The 16,725-nt window shown below is 41.3% G+C and overlaps 1 protein-coding gene across 3 annotated transcripts in view; it reads left to right on the forward strand.

The window, feature by feature from the left end:
* Window positions 1-16,725, forward strand: part of MYH10 (myosin heavy chain 10) — a 104,384-nt gene that overhangs the window by 14,233 nt on the left and 73,426 nt on the right. The window lies entirely within an intron of this gene.

The raw sequence follows: 16,725 nt of genomic DNA on the forward strand, positions 1-16,725 counted from the left end.
TGTTAACAACTTGTCTCTCTAATTCTGTGAAAGTGTTGGCGTTTTGGCAGCTGACAAATAATCTGAAGTGACAATGAAACAATAGTATGTTTGAGTTCAAAAAGAGGTCAGGGAAGTGCTTAACCTTGAAGATATTTTTTTTTTTTATTTTTTTTCTCCAAAGTGATATAGGTCATGTCTGTAGTAGAATACAGAGAAGGTTTATGGTGGGCACATGCTTTGAATTTTGACTTTAAGGCTGTGCTGGACAAAAAGGAAAACTGAATCTGACATTATATACATGTATTGAAATAAATACATGCTGTTGAAATTGTAAAATTGCACTTATGGCATAGTATGTTGGAAACCCAGCTCATAGTGTGCAATATTGGTTCATATTTAGGGGGCTGTTTTACTGATGTGGGAGCTCCAGCATGTTGTATCTAGAAAAGTGTGTGCAATGCAGAGGCAGTTCTGAAAAATTTACTGTGTTTTCTGCTCTAGAGCTGGTATAGATGTGCTGCAGTGGGTTAAGCACTAGTAGTTCACACAAACTAAGAAAACACTGTTTCTACTACCAGGTTAACCAACCATTTAAGCTCTTTCAGCTCAGAAGAAACTATGCTGTCACTACTGAGCGGGGTGATGCAGGGGCAAGCGATGGAGAGCACCAGATTTGGGCCACCAAGAGCTGTCATGCTTCTCAAGGGATATTTTGGGCTCTGTTTTAACATGTTTTTGTAAAAGAACTATGAGCTCTTGATCAGAACAACAGCCTCTGACAGCTCAGATCAGAACAAGTGTGTGTAGAAGAACAGAGCAAACTTTAAGATGATTTTACAGAGTTCATTAGCAGTTTCAAGTGGCTTGTGGATAAGGGCTTCCCACTCTAAAAGCACAAAATCATCTGAAACTGTCTCAAGAACTTTTCAAAAGTTCTTGAGGCAAATGCCCTCTGATAAAGTAAGTCAATGTCAGTAGTTGTCACACTTCAGGTGCTCTATATATTTGTTCACATACCATCCTAGTACGAATTTATCTCTCTGGAGGTCTTGCTATGTGTACAGATTTTACTGTTTTCAGAAGATTAAATTTAACCTTCACGTTGATGGTATGTGTTTGATTACAGTCTTTGCCTCTCGTACTGGTACATGGAGGTTTGTATTTCTATCAGATCCCTGTGTCTTCCTGTTTTGATAGTCTGAATCAATTTTCATTTAAAAGAATTAAACTATAGATTGGAATAAGATTAGATGAAAACTATGCAACAGGATCAATTCATTAGGGAATAACTTCTTCAAGGTTAACTAAATTTGTGTTTCTAGTGCACCTGCATGGAGCTATTCCCTGTTTATTTTAGGAAGCGATTGCAAGCAGCCTGTGAGCTTTCCATTGATGGCTTACCTTCACAGCTGCATTGCCAAGGATAAGTAAAAACTCTAGAACAAGCATTAGCAGTTTTGTGCTTGGCAAATATTTTAACAAGCAAACTTCTTGCCTGATTGGCTTGGATGAGAGAAAGAGACCTCCAGAGGAATGGGAAAAACAGTTCTGTTTCCTTTAGGAGGAAGGCAGTGTACAGACTTCTGACAATGAGAAGTAGTTGATCTTGTGTTGCCACCAACAACTAGAAAGTGAGTTGAATGTTGTAATAATCTACTGTTAAGTATTATTTGATGCTCTAATGACTAGAAAACCTTAGTTGTTGTAATTGTAATGTAATGCGTGAAGTACGAGGCTCACTGCTCTTTCTGTTGGTGATTTTATACAAGCACCCTGGTTTTATGTAGTCTTGTGAAACAGTGTTTGTTTATGATGAGAATGACTCGTCAGTATTTGTCTCAAGTGGGGTGAGTGGAGAAGTGTGGCACTAACACTGCTCTTCGCTTACAGATGGAACCTGATGCAGAGAGACAGAGATGCTTCAGGAAACTCAATATGTATCAAAAGAAAACTTACAATTAAAACAACTAAGGTTTTCTAGTCATTAGAGCATCAAATAATTCTTAACAGTAGGAGATTATTACAACATTCAACTTATTTTCTAGTTGTTGGTGGCAACACAAGATCAACTACTGAGTGTGCCTGGAATCTTGTAGGGAGAGTGTTTTCCCTACCAGTCAAGTATTTAAAATAATGCACAAAATGCCTGGAATCTTCTGACTATGGAAAAACTTCAGTTTTGCTAGACTTTCAGTCTTTTTCAGTCTTCAGCTAATGAAACAGAAAATGTGTATCAGAAGCTTTTGGCTGGTAGAAATAGGTCTCTAACCACAGTGCTTCAGATTAAGTCATCAGAGGTCTTTGCTAGCATTTATTTGCAGCATAATCCTTGACCAAGATGCTTTTGCTGGTAAGTTACTAGCACATAGTTATAATTATAAAACTGTTCTTCTACAGCTCATATCCATGTTTGTGCACGTGATTGCTTTGGGAGATAGAGATAGGAAAGTAGAGAGAGTAGGGTAGGGAAGATTAGTTTTTCCAGTATTATTGTAGGTCATGCTATTGCTATTATAGCATATTCATAGGTTTCTTTTCATGTGAATGACTTCTGTTTCCAGTATTTGACATCTAAAGTTTAATTATTAGGTTTCAGACCTGAAATTGAAACTATGAGTGCAATTCCTTTGGATAATATAATCATACCCTTATAGAAATATCTTAGCTGCTAATTTGATAGAATCGCAGAATGGTTTGGGTTGGAAGGGACCTCAAAGATCATCTAGTTCCAACCCCCCTGCCATGGGCAGGGGCACCCTCCACTACACCAGGTTGTCCAAAGCCTCATTTAGGTCAATGAAAGTGTTTGGCTGTATTTTCCTGGCCTGTTCAGTAGTTTTCTTTTGGTATAATCATGTTTACTTTCCTTGTAGCTAATAAAAAACTACTAATTTCCTAGGTGTTTGTGAGAGGTGTTTACACTAATAAACAGGATAACCGGACCTGAGCTGCGACTGTCAGCAACTTGCTTGGTTAAAAGATGATTTTTCTGTGCTGGTAAATGGGCACAATGAGTAAACTGTTACTCAGTATCTTGATGCTTTCATGCCTATAATTCAGAGCGTGGATAATTAGGGATCAACTTCAAATTTCTGCTAATCTGAAGTTTTGTATGTTTAAAATAATATTTGTGCTTAAGCAACAAAATATGGATTTCTGTTCTAGATTATGAAAGCAAGAAGTTTTTTAGTTGTCAGAAACAACTGATGCTTGTGCATCTCAATAGTTATTCCTTGTCTTAAACATTGCTGGAAATACTCCACTTTATTCAACTTGTGATCTGAACGGAGCACTGCACTTCACGGTGTGTTCCCTTAGGAAAAGATTGCATGGAAGCATTGCTAACTGCTCGTCATCAAACTGCTTCTGTGTTCTGGTCCCCTCAAAAATTTCCTGTTTGGGAGGACCTTCAGCCCCAGGGTCTTCACAGGTCAGCTCTCCTCGTGCCCTTTAGTGGGGAGGAGAACAGGCTGAAAATCTATTTCAGTGCTTGTTAAACGTGGAGGGCAAAGGGGTGGAGGGGGAAGAGCCGTAAACCAGAGAATGTGTTCGAGAGACCCAGTTTGCCATTTGACAGAGGGATGGCGTTCCCCAGGGAGATGTACTGAACTAGTCTGAGCTGTCACAAGGAAAAGGGAGGTGCAGAGTTGTTTTTAATGGCCGAGCGTTGCAGATGGACAGTTCAGTGGTGGTGCAGCTGTGACGATGCACTGGGGATTTGAGGCAAGTTTTGCAGGGAAGAGCAAACCTCATTGATTGCTTGATCTCCTAAGTCTTGCCTTTTCTGCAAGACTTGCAGTAAAGATTGAGTGTGAACACAGTCTTATTAAACAAGTGAGACTTTGGGTGTGTTCTGGTTGTGACAGTCAGGATTTCTTTTCAGGAAAAGACTCATTACCCAGTGCCTTGACCTCAGAAGATAATAACATACAATTCAGCTTTACATGCTGGATTTCCCCTCTCTCTCCCCTAGTAATTATTTTTCAAAGTAGTGTGGCAGGAGGGTGTTACTTCACAAGTGGTTTAGTGGATTTCTCCTGTGCTTTCTCTTTGTTTTCCTAATGTTATGTTGAGGCAGTAAGTACACATAACCCAGGGGCTTCTGGACGTATCGGAATTGTTTAGCCCTAGACAGAAATCGAGTTCAGAAATGCACAGGGTTGAAGTCGTCGTGTTTCGCAGAAGAACGCGGGGCTGAGCTTTCCGCGGCTGCTGGACAGTCGACATGGTCACAAGGAACTGGGATCCTAATCCCTGTGACAACACTGACCTTAATTCTGCTTGGTAATACAATTTGCAAGACTTGCTAGTGTTCTTCTGTACTGCTAAAAGTTATAGGCAGTAAGAAAAAAACCTTTTGTCAGGGACTAGGATTTTCTTTACAAAAACTAATTCTGTAAGTCTACTGGTTCCTCTGTGACTGGCTTTATCTTACTAGCAAGGGAGACTTGATTGTGTAAAAGCAGCACTAACATAAAATTTTTGTCTAGTGCTTTTACCATGCTTGGCTTTCTCTTCTCCCTCGTCTCTTCCTCTTCTCCCATTGTGTTTCTAGAGGAAGTACAGCATTGTTTTATTATGCTTCTTTATTCATTGACTGTTAAAGGGTTTTGGAGGAAATATGAAGGAAAACTTGTTTGCTTTTTATTGCCAAAGACCGGCTTGCCTACTCATATTACTCTTGTATAATTATGCTTAGTCTCTCCTTTTTATCCTGTTTCCCTGAGGACATCTTGATGAGCACTAAATTAGCACTGATATTTTAGGACTGCCTTTAATCCTGTTGCAGAGAAGGTTTATCGGAAACCGCGTAATACGTGAATGCTTGGTGTTGGAGAAGCCGGTACTGCCTACAGATGTGCCACTTCTCTCTTGAAAACATTGCATTGATCTTTATATTTTCAGTAATTCTTAAATCCTTCCTTTGGCAATGTGTTCTCTGCCCCCCTCCCCCCCCCCCCCCCAAGATAGGAAATGAAAGAATTGAAACTAAAATATGATACCTGTTTTCTTTAAGTGTCTGTTAAATCTTCCAACTAAGAGGAAAAAAAATTGTCTGAGGCTAAAAAGCCTGGGAGTGATGACTAGCGTTCTCTTTTATGCGAGGAGTATTTAGAACCTGTCACATGTGCAATTAATATTCTTGATATTTTTGTTACTTCTTGACTTGTCAAAAGATTCCTCAAAACTTTAAGTAGTCACAAAGTTCAGGATGGCCAGTCTAAGCAGAACCAGCTGCTTGGTAGGTGTCATGTGAAGGATTTGTAGGTGTCTCTTGTTACAGTGATTTCTGTTTTCACTTTGTCCAATCAGGGTGCTGTGGAACAGAAAAACTTAGGTGACAATAACATTAACATCAAAACTGGTTTGTGTGCCAACAGGGGTGTGATAAACAGTGGTCTTAATGGCTGAGTGGCGGGAAAGAGGTTCCTGAAGCAAGAAACAAAGTAGGAAAAACTGAAATGCATCCTGCTGAAACAGTCTTCCACCTCGTTATTTCCAAGTTGGAAGTAAAATGAGAAGTGCTGCTGTCAGCTGAACCTATTGTGCAGTATTGCATCTCCCTCCCCTCACTCTTCCGTTCTGTCTGTTGGTATTAAATCTGTGCTTCGCTCACTGTGAAGTTATTTTCGTGACTTAAATTTTTGCGCCTTGTTAGACCATCTCTGAATGACATCAGTAGCAATTATTTATTAAAAAACTCAGTTGAACTCGGTTTCTAGAACTGGATTATAGTATACTACTATGTTTTTTTCCTTAACTTTTTTGTTACTATTGGAAAAGTTGTGGTACTGTAGTGCTTGTGACAACAGTTCTTAACCTTTGTCTTTCTCTTTGTAAAAAGGTGTTTGGATCCCTGCTCTTTGGTGTCCAACCTCAAGGTTGCGAACTTAATTAGGCATAATTATATTTACAGTAAACAACTTTTTTTTAAGCCTCAGTTGCTTAGAAGTGTTACTTGAAGTGGTTGACTTAATTTTTTTGCGTAACTCCAAGAAGTAACTTTCTTGTGTTTAAAAATGAGAGAAGATGACAGATGTAACATTCTTAGTTCTGTGGATGCCTTGACTGTTTTCTCCCCACTCTGAAGTGCAGTGTTACAGCAGATGAACTTGTTCCATGGTCTTTTCAGTTGATACTCTGACCAACTGATGATGATTTTAATTTTAAAACTTGCTATGTAAGCTGACCTCGTAATTGAATTGTGACTGTGCTAGCCTATAGACAGGAATTCAAGATTAAGTGCATCCAACTTATGAAATCATTCATGAGGTGAATCATTTTGTGCATATTACTCAGCCAGCACCTGCTTCTACTCTGAAGCTCTAGTTTAATTTAAACTCCATTTATTTCTGCGTAGTTGTGAAATGGATAATTCACTCTGCTTGGCTTTAGCCTTCAGATGACGTACGTCAAGACATTATTGCTTGTGCAACAAAAGCTTAAAGGTATTCTGATCTTGATGGCACATTGTACTGTAACAGCACTGCGAAGTGGTGTGTGTTTTGCACAATAACTGGTTTTTGTCGGTCACGTCTGCATTCCTCTGGGGTGTTGAACTAAGAGTTTAGCTATGCTGTAACTACTGATAGTGATTACAGTAGCTCCTTTTTCCTCCCCCTTCCTCTTTACTTAGATTTCCTAGCTGTATTGTGGCAAGAAGTAGGAGCTGTTTTTAGCAGTGGAGAGAAATGGTGAGAGGCTGGTGATGTTCTGCTCTTCATCTTCAGTAACCCAAGGTTCCCATCACCAACATGATTGCCAATACAGATCTCAGTGTGTGTCTAGCTTCCTAACCAGGAAGGATGGTATCATCTAGCATCCTTTCACTTGTCCATATTTCAGGTATTTGGCTGCTTAGATACTCCTGACAGACTTTGTGTGCCTTCCTCAGTGACTCAGTTGCAAGTTGTTGTGCTCCTCTAGTACACTGTTTCATAAAGCATGGTGAACAAAAGCTCATGGCTTTCTGAATACTCCAGGGCATTAAAGTTCTTTTTATTCTAAGGCTTTTTCAGGGTGATGGTAAAGCCATCAGATGATGCGTAGAAGGAAAACTTGGAAGAAAAAGCAGGAAAAAAAATGTGACTACCTCTTTCTAAGTGTGTCTGCTATGAAGTTGCTTGGGGAACTTCTCGGGCTGGGAATGTTCCTTTGCGGAAAACATCAGGGAATCGCTCTCAAACTGAAGGGTGAGTAATATAAAAATGATGGTAGCGAACTGAAAGAACCAAATTCTTAAGCTTAGAGATGGAATAGCTGACCAACAAACTGTGCTGCACGTGAGCATTTGGCACTACACACTTGGTACCAAAGCACCCTCTTTCAAATTCTTTTTTCAGATCTGGGAATATGAAGAGCAGTATGCTCATGATCAGTGCCAAACATGAGGGTAGATCCTGTTCTAAAGTACAAAACTAGCCTTTGCAGGAACATACACGTGCATGTAATCACATATAGACTCTATGTGGCTTTTAAAAAAAGGTCATGCCTTGGAAATGCAGTGATCTATGAATGAATCAGTATGGACAAGGGAGAGCTATCTGATAGAGAATCATAGAATCACAGAACGGTTTGGGTTGGAAGGGGCCTTCAAGACCATCTAGTTCCAACCCCCCTGCCATGGGCAGGGACACCCTCCACTACACCAGGTTGCTCAAAGCCTCATCCAAGCTGGCCTTGAACACTTCCAGGGATGGGACAACCACAGCTTCTCTGGGCAACCTGTGCCAGTGCCTCACCACCCTTAGAGGGAAGAATTTCTTCCTTAGATCTAATCGAAATCTCCCCTCTTTCAGTTTAAAGCCATTGCCCCGTGTCGTGTCACTACACATCTTTGTCCAAAGCCCCTCTCCAGCTTTCTTGTAGCCCCTTTAGGTACTGAAAGGCTGCTAGAAGGTCTCTCCGAAGCCTTCTCTTCTCGAGGCTGAACAGCCCCAACTCTCTCAACCTGTCTCCATAGCAGAGGTGCTCCAGCCCTCGGATCATCTTGGTGTTCTCCTCTGGACTTGCTCCAGCAGCTCCATGTCCTTCTGATGCGGGGCACCGCAGAGCTGAACACAGCACTGCAGGGAGGGGTCTCACGAGAGACATCTCACATATGACCTATGTGGCTTTCTGAAAGTAATTTGATAATGATCCTAACCAGAGGCTCCTAAGTACCTGCAATATGAAGAAAGACCTTCATATACATAAAGAACTGGTTAAAAATTGACCAATCTTGTCCATCATTTTCTGCTTTTACTGTTTGACAGGATTACTGCTGAGAACCTTGGGGAACTTGTGCTTGTGTTCCTGCTTCTCATCTGGAAAAGAGAAGAGATCATGAGGGGGTGCTTGGCTTGTATTGTTAGCCAGGGTAGCAAAAGCAAGAGCCTGGGGTGAAGAGCTGCACCTTGGAGTGTGCAGGAGGCTAAAATAGCGTGCGAGACTGCTGTTGTGGGGTGGCACATGTGGGGTGTGCTGGGGGAATGAGCTTCACTAGTGTGGGAGCTGTTACTCCTTGATAGGAGCTGGAGGGGATGAAAGATCTGTGGAAATCTAAATTCAGTAGCGGTTATAAATCAGGTAGAGAACATTGGGAGTAACTGGAAAAGGGGTCAAAGCAGGGAGTGCTTTCACCATAGACTTATAATACGTTTTATCTTCAACACTTTGTGCAGCTGTGGCCTTTCCCTGCTTTGAGCAAAGAGGAAATATGACGGGAAAACATTCAAAGAACAACTGAAATTATCAAAACTGTATTCAGCATGGAAATAATAATTCAGATCAGATATAATAGAAGTCTAAATCTGAAGTGGCACAGGGAGAGGCAGTAGTGATCCTTTCCCCCACCCCATGTCTTCCTGTGCAAGAACAAAGGGTCATTACTTGGAATTCACAAGTGACATGTTCAAAACAACAAAAAGAAGCAATTTTTTTAACAGCATAGCTAAACTGTGGTAGTCTGTGCCTCAGGATATAATGAGTGCTGAAAGCCTATGGTTGTCCGAAAAGCAATTCGAGGAATTCATGAATGTGAAGCTTGAGGATGATGGATCAGGCAATTTCGGGAGAATTTGCTGGCTGCTGGGAAGGTGTTCTGGGGCATCATCCTTACCTGCTAATTTTGGTCGTCACATTTCTGCTGTTGGAGTGTCTGGTCCCAATTGTGATTGTGTGTGGTCTCTTGCTGTACCAGTAAGTTTACTTTGTGACCCTCGTATAAAAGTGCAGATGGATTAAATGGTTATAGTCGGTGTCATCATGATGCCGGAGGGTTGTGGGGTGTGATGGGTTACTGGGAGTTAGGTGGGAGTGGTAGGAGTGTAGGAATCTGCTGCAGCTGGCTTTTAAGAGGCTGATGAGACTGTTTGAAACTGTAGCACAGATGTTAGTTTATTATGACTGCATGAAGCTTAATTAGTCTTTATTGGGGTGCTTTCTATAAGTATGATTTCTTCCTATATTGAAGCGTTGAGCTGGCTGAGAAGATGCAGCTGGTGAAATGTCATCGTATCTCTTTTTAAAACAGTAGTTGTTCATGGTCATGTTCAGCATCTCAAGTGAAGTAGTCTGGAAAGATGAGGTTAAGATTTTCTCCACAAAACCAAAGGGAAACATTGCCTTTAGTACAGGAATGAATTCAGTGTAGTTACTACAATGCCTACAATGGTTATTTTCTTTCTGATATCCTTGTTTTTCCACATCGCTTTCTTATTCAAGACTAAGGCTGAAAAGGGGTATTAGGTGCTGAAAATGGGTGGAGAAAAGTTGTAGTTGGTGGGGAGATGCTCCTCCTGTTCCCCTCTTGCCCTCCATAGGGAGCTATTACCCGCCTTCGGGTAGTATACACTAGATTTTTAGGTGGAAACAGAATTAAGCAATGTAGAAAAAAAACACCCATCGGAGCCATTCTGTAAACAATGGTTGTCCGTGACCACTTCTGATAGGGAAGGCTTGCTTTAATGAGCAGCAGACACCCTGAAACTCAGATCAATGTTAATGCTTTACTTCCAGCAACAGATGTTTGTGTCAGGTCTGTGTGCTCAAGGGAGGGAGGAGGATTTTGAGGGTTTCCCCCCTGAAAATAGCATAAGGAATATGTGACACTCATGTTGAGAAAAATGACAAAAGAGAGAAGAAAATGCTTGTGTATGCACAAGGGCATGTGAGTGAAAGCTCTTCTGACCTTAAAGAAATGGAGGTCAGCGTGCTTCCTCTAAAGGAAAGCAGATCTGAATATACCTGTGAGTTTCTTTAAAAGCTGAAAGATGGGTTTATATTGTGCAATTTCCAATTGTTGGGCTGAAATAGAGTTTGAGAACTTAGCAGTGATTTAGGAGACAGGGAAAGTGCGGTGTTTGTCCTCTGAACTGTTGAATCTCTTTAAAAACTATTCAGAATCAAACCTAACAAACCTGTGGTTAAAATACAAGAAAGTAGCATGAACTTGGGTCCTTTGAGGAAAGGATTTTAATGTTTGAACTCTCTCACTTCAGATATCCATCCCCTACCTCCAATCTCGGCTGTAGACAAATTTTTATCTGAAATGCTGCACAGCTACAAAGCTGGTTGTGCTGCGCCCTCCCGTACTCACAAGGTTGCTTCAACAGTTTGGCATGTAAAGTGGTGGAAGCTCATGAGCTTCTTTTCTCCTGAAATGTCTCAAGAGACAGTAACAGTGAGTTTCACGTCTTCTCTTGGGGAAGTGTTTTAGAACTTTTAATGGTGATCAGTGATTGGGAAAAGTAATAATTTGACTGCGCTGCTGAAGAGCAGAGGTGTAAGAAGCCTATAGAGCAAATCTGGGAGTTAAAATATTTTCAGATAAACATACTCATCAAAAGGCTTTTATTGGTCTTAGAAAATATCCATCAGAAAAATACTTACAACTTTTTAGCCTAGCTGTTGTGAGGCGATGTGGTAATGTCACTGGGGTGTGTAGTGTGGCTGACTGTACTGGGGATGGGGTGATGTGCTGGATGACCTGCGTCCTGTCCTCCGTGTGACTGAGGACAAAGCTAAACCACTGCTCCTGTTGCCTTGAAGTTAGAAAGCCTAGCTGTGTACTGATATCACACTTGCTATCTTTCCAAACTCTTGGAGTTCAGGCATGATGAAACAGCTTAGGAAGAACCCACTGGAGTGAAAGTTAGTTCACAGCCAGTTCTGTTAAGTGGTTTGTGCTTGCTTATTTGTTTGGGAAGGAGAAGAGCAAAAGTTAAATGAGTGAGCTTAAATGGCAGATATTACAGTTAAAGGACCTCCTTGAGTCATTGTTTTGCTTCACAATGTAGTCTTTGTCTAGACAAAATTGTGCTACATGGGGAACGGAACAACTTAAGCAGGGTTGATGGAGAGCAGAAACCACTGCTATGCTGAGTACTCTGCAGTCTAAATAAACCTTTTCCAGCCTGTGGCTTGCCAGCTACTACTAATCTTAGGTTACTTCTAAGCAGCATGCAAATAAAAACTGAAAAGTAAGCATAGGGACGGCCTGTGTAGAAGACTTAGGAGCTGCTCATTTCTACTGGGAAAGTTCTTCAGGAGCCACAATGAGGAAGGCCGAGAGCTGCTCATCTGTGTCATTTGAAGAGCAATAAGCATAAGGCAGCAAGTCCTTGCAGCTCTGGCTGGAGCAGTTTAAGAAGGTGCTGCCTGACGGATTGTTCCTGCCCTTCAGCTACGTTGCATTAAATGCTTCTGTGAGAGCCAGTTGTTGGCTTTGAGGGTGAATCAGTCACATAAGTTGTAGCTGGCCTGACCGGCTCCATGATGTGGTGTATCGAGAACACTCTCACAGTCAAAGCTTTTTCCCTCTCCGTGTGTTGGCTGGTTGTACATCTCGGCCCTCGCTTGCAGCGTGGATCAGCCTTTGGGACGGGGCAGTTTTCTCTAGTCTTTCTCCAAAGTGAAGGCTGACTTGTGTTCTCTGCTCATCTCAACTGCAGCAGTCACCCATTTCAAAAGGCTAAATAAATTTGGGATTACATAATAGATTAGTGATGTTTGCAAGTCTCGTTATAAATCATAACCCATACCTGTTTGAGTGAATGAATTTGTTAGGGAAGGAATGTGTTACCTATTAACTTCTGCTCATAAATGTAGCAACTCTGTTTTAATTTCTAAGTTAGACTTGCTAAAGCTTCTGTTAATGACAGTTAATAAAGGCAGTAAAAGACTGCCACTGAAAACATAGACCGTGTTTCAGCTTCTTCAAACTTAATGAGGACTGAAAAAAAAAAAAAATTCAAATTCTATCCAGTCTGTACTGGAGAAGCTACCCACAGTTTCATTAAGTGGGCAGGACGTAGTCTGACAGCTATTTGTTTTCTCCTGTTATGCTGATTCAGTCCTGGCTAGCAACTCTGAAAACAAATGTCACGACTTTTTCTTTAGGAATTTGGGTGATTTCAAGCTAATGTTGCAAATACCTAACTTGTAGCTTGTAAACTAGCCTCAATTCATAACTTGGCTTATTCTTCCAGGGTTTGATGCTATGTTAGGTTAACCACTTGCCCTGTGCCTGCGCTGGAACGCTTGTGCAGCAGCTTGAGCCATGTCGGGTAGTGAGCAAATGATGAGTGTGGTCATGAAGTCTGCTGTAGACATGCAGAAATAGTTGTATTCAGTGCTACGGTTCACCATGAACACGTTGCAGGGCAAAAAGTGACTTGGGTTTGACTGACCTCTGCCATGCTGTGTTTAATAATAACTTACTCAACGTACTTAGCAGGCAGCCAGCCAGCAAAGCTGAGGTATGGCTGTTGTGATTTATCTCAAATCTCACATCTTTTAGAGGAAGGGATAGAACCACATATTTTTTTTTTTTAAAGCTTTTGTTATTTTAACTTCACAGATAGCAGGAACACCTATAGAATGTCTACGTCAATGCCCCCACCCCCTGGTGAACAGGTGCTTTCTCAGCCCTTCTCTAAAGACTTGGAGGTGTCTTGGAGTAATAAGATAAAATACACGAAAGAGGCAAGAGTGAAATACTGGTCTGTCAAAAGTGGTTTGTGGCAGTTCAACCTGACAGCTTTTGCAGGCTGGTTTCTGGGCAGAGGAAGTGTAGCAGACACTGTCTGTCTGTCTTGGATCATGCTATATGAGAAATACTAGGTAAACAGACAAAGCTGGGAATTGGTAATTGATTTAAAACAGCACTGTTGTATTAGTCTTTGAAGTGGGCAGTTTTGATTTAATTCTTCATGGACTAATGTCTGAGCCAGCACTGGGGGCTTTGTGTTTTGTGGAAAAAGTGTCTGAGCACTGATGAAGCAAAACTGATAGATATTATTCTTAATCTTAAAACCACTGGTCACCCACAAGGAGTGGAGTGCACCTGAATTTCATCTTGCTTCTAGTATAAATTAGTGTTACGCTTTTTAGGACAAGGAATGAGAATTTCTGCGAGTTCATTGCTTGACAGTTTCAAAGAAATAAGACTGGGGTGTTAAAAACTGACCAACAGATGAATAAGCTGATGACTAGGCAAGAAGAAAAAAGTAAATGCAGTTTCAAGGTACTTCAAGAGACATGGTTTTCCCTTAAAGAGTGCCAGTGTCCTTAATCATTTCTGACCTCCAGAGGTTCCTTGCAGCTTTTACAAAGATAGTGCAATGATCCTACTTGCCTTTCTTGAAAGTACCTGTGATGTCTCTCTCCTTTTAGTCATCTGAAACCGCCTGCAGAGTAATCTGGCAGTGATATTGTCCAACTCCTTTAGCACTGGTGGATGTCTTGCATCAGATGCTTTGGGCATGTGTAGGTTCAGCTTCCTTAAATAGTCAGTAGTGGCTTGATTAAATTTAGGTGTTATAGCTTGAAATGTCAGCTTTGTAGTGTTAGCAAATTACATGCTTTCTGAAAAGTTCACTTGAATGTTTAATGAGTTACTGTTGTCAAAATACTGACTGTATTCCTGCAAACTGCCCTTGTCTTTTTGTGAGTTGCAAAATGTACATTGAAGAGCGAATGACTAGGCTGTATGGAGCAAAGATTATTGCACAACTAAAAGTAGAGGTGGAACGTGGGATAAACAGTGCTATTGCAGAAATCTCATGGTGAGCACAAGTGTGCCAGGGTATATTTGGTCTGCAGTAAGGTAGGTACCCAGCAAACAAACTTGTGCCTGTCAGTCTTCCTGTTACACTTGTTAGAGATGTTTGTTGCAAGTCACTTCATAGTGTTAAGTGTCTGATGATAGTTTATGGAGTAACTAGGCAACATTTTAAAGACAAACACAAAATATAAAGGCATGCTTCATCTCTGTAACCAGATCTTTCTGTGCTTATCAGTCTAGTAGGACTTGGTTTAAAGAAAAGAAGAAGGAATAAAAAAATAATATTCAGAGCTTGGAATTGAAGAATGGCAAATTGTCAGACCACCTGAGTGCTTTATAATGCTGTGTAGTGTTTCTGACCTGGTCCTGTGAATGCTCTGGCAGCAGCAAAATCTGTGCTGATGGGAAGGTCTTTTTGCTCCAGGCAGTGACCCATTTTCACAAAACTTGTCAGGAATTCAATTTTTAAATGTCCTTGGATAGATTGATATTTGAGCCTGTTCACCTACAGTAGAGGGCAAATACAGGCAGATCTTCCAAGCCTGACATCCACAACAAACACTGCTATCGACCAGGGAACCAAGCTTGCTTTGGTTTGTGGGCTATGGCTTCTGAGTATTAAATATCGTCTAAAAATAAACAAGAACCCTCCATATTTCTCAAGTGGGAGAAATGGTTGTCTTTCCAAAAAGAGGTAAGAGAAATATGAAAGAAGTTGCCCTCCTTCACCCCAACAAAGCATCTACTTTGTTTATCTGGCTATGGAAATGAGGCTGGCATTTTATCAATGCTGAGCAGGGATTTTATGCTATGGAGAAAGAAAAGGAAAAGTTATGTCAAAATGAATGATCTGCAAGAGTCTTGTGCTTGGATTTTAGGAATGACAACCCTTGATGGACTTGCAAATAAGAACCATTTCGCTCTCCGTAATTTCCTGCTGGTTGATGGCTGGATGTGTAGTAGCCCATAGCTTTTTCTTCAGCCTGAGTCAGGAAAGCAGGTTAATGCTCATGTACCTCCACTTTCACCGTTTTTCTAGAATTAACCCTTTTATATTGGCAAACTTATCTCATTGTTCTTACCTAAATAAAGGCTGGATGCCAAGGGGTAGGTGCTTGTAGGAAGAGTGGTGAGATTGCGAGGCAGTCAATGTTTGTATCAAAGTGACTGAGAATTGTAGCTGCTGTCAAAGTAATCAGAGATACGTTAAATCTGAAAGCAGGTAATACATCTGCTTTTTTCATAGATTTGTGTATTTGTGTTAAGCTTAAAAAATCGCATTCTAATTGGGCAGTTGATTCTGTGGGAGAGCTCCAAATGGCTTCTTCACTCATTCTGCGTCAAATCGTGAGGGATAAAGGCAGATCTGGGCATTTGCATTGCTTAAAACGTCAATTTGGCGAAGGGCAGTGGGAGCAAAGACAGTTGTAGAGAGTCAGCATCTGTTCACTTGTAAGATCTGTTCTGTGATAAAATTTCTGTTCTTGCAATGCTGCTGCCTTTGAGTTTTGGTGGGAAATACGAAGACAGATTCTTTCTTTTCTGTTTGATTATCTTGTATCAATTTGTGAATGTCTATATAGTGTGCCCAAAGTAGAACTAAGTCATGCTTTTAAGAAAAGCTGCTTTGTTAAAATACAGTAACTCTTCTGTAGACAGGCTCTATAGCTTTGACCTACGACTCTTCAGAACATCCTGCCTGAACCAATTACCCAACAAACGTGTTCAATGTTCATCTGGAGCCTTCCCCAGAGTTAACAGGGAGTTTGTTTAGGTCTAGTCTGTTAGTTAGGGAAGAGGGGGAAATAATTCCATAGTTTGCTGAGAGAAAGGATGTAGAATAAAATGTTTTGTGTTCTGACAGTCAAAACTTCGTGTGTTTCATTATACGTATTATAGTAAGGTGAACATCAGGATCTATTCTTACTGGGTTTTCAAACAGAGAACATGACAACTCCTTTGCAGCCAAGCAACAGGTTGGTTCAAGGAGCTGCCAGTTGCTGTCCCCAGAGCACATTCCTCTGGGGAGACAAGAGCAAAGGAAGTTTAAGAGTGTACAGGGAAAAGTGGCTTTAAGAGCTGTAATTCTTGTCCTTTTGTATTCTGGTAATTCTTCTTGGCCTCTCTTCAAAGCATTTGCACCGTTCAGTGCTGGATGACTGGGTTTCCCTCATGTGGCTGCTGCTTGCATCAGTACGATGTCTTTCAGCTCGGCGGTGGTAGGCGCTAAGCATAGCAGCTGATTCTTGCCTTGAGGTGTGACAGTCGGTCTGTCTTTGGGCGGAAGCAAAACAAGGAGGAGAGCAAGAGTGAAAGATGTCTGATACTTCCAGATGCTAAATATGCAGCTTGATACAGCGGAAGCCAATCTAGTGATTAGCCACTGCCAAAAGAGTAAAACCTCCTCTGGTTATTCGTTGCTCCATCTCCCTTGTGCTGGCTGGTCTTTTTTTTCTTCCCCCTCCCCTTTTATATTTTGGTAGGATGAGTTTTTCTGCTTGTATGACTCCTTGATCAGCTCATTGTAGGTGGAGGTGACTGCCAGTGCTGGCTCAGGGGAGGCAATGTGAATGTATGCTGGGCTTGGAGGAAGTGGCACCTTCCCCTGGCACCAGTACCCAGTTGGGAACAGTTTGCAGCTCACCTGAGCTATGGAGTGTGCTTTTGCAGTAGCAGTAGGGTGACTAAAGCACGAG

Source organism: Tauraco erythrolophus, chromosome 20, assembly GCF_009769465.1.
Source record: "Tauraco erythrolophus isolate bTauEry1 chromosome 20, bTauEry1.pri, whole genome shotgun sequence".
NCBI lineage: Eukaryota > Metazoa > Chordata > Aves > Musophagiformes > Musophagidae > Tauraco > Tauraco erythrolophus.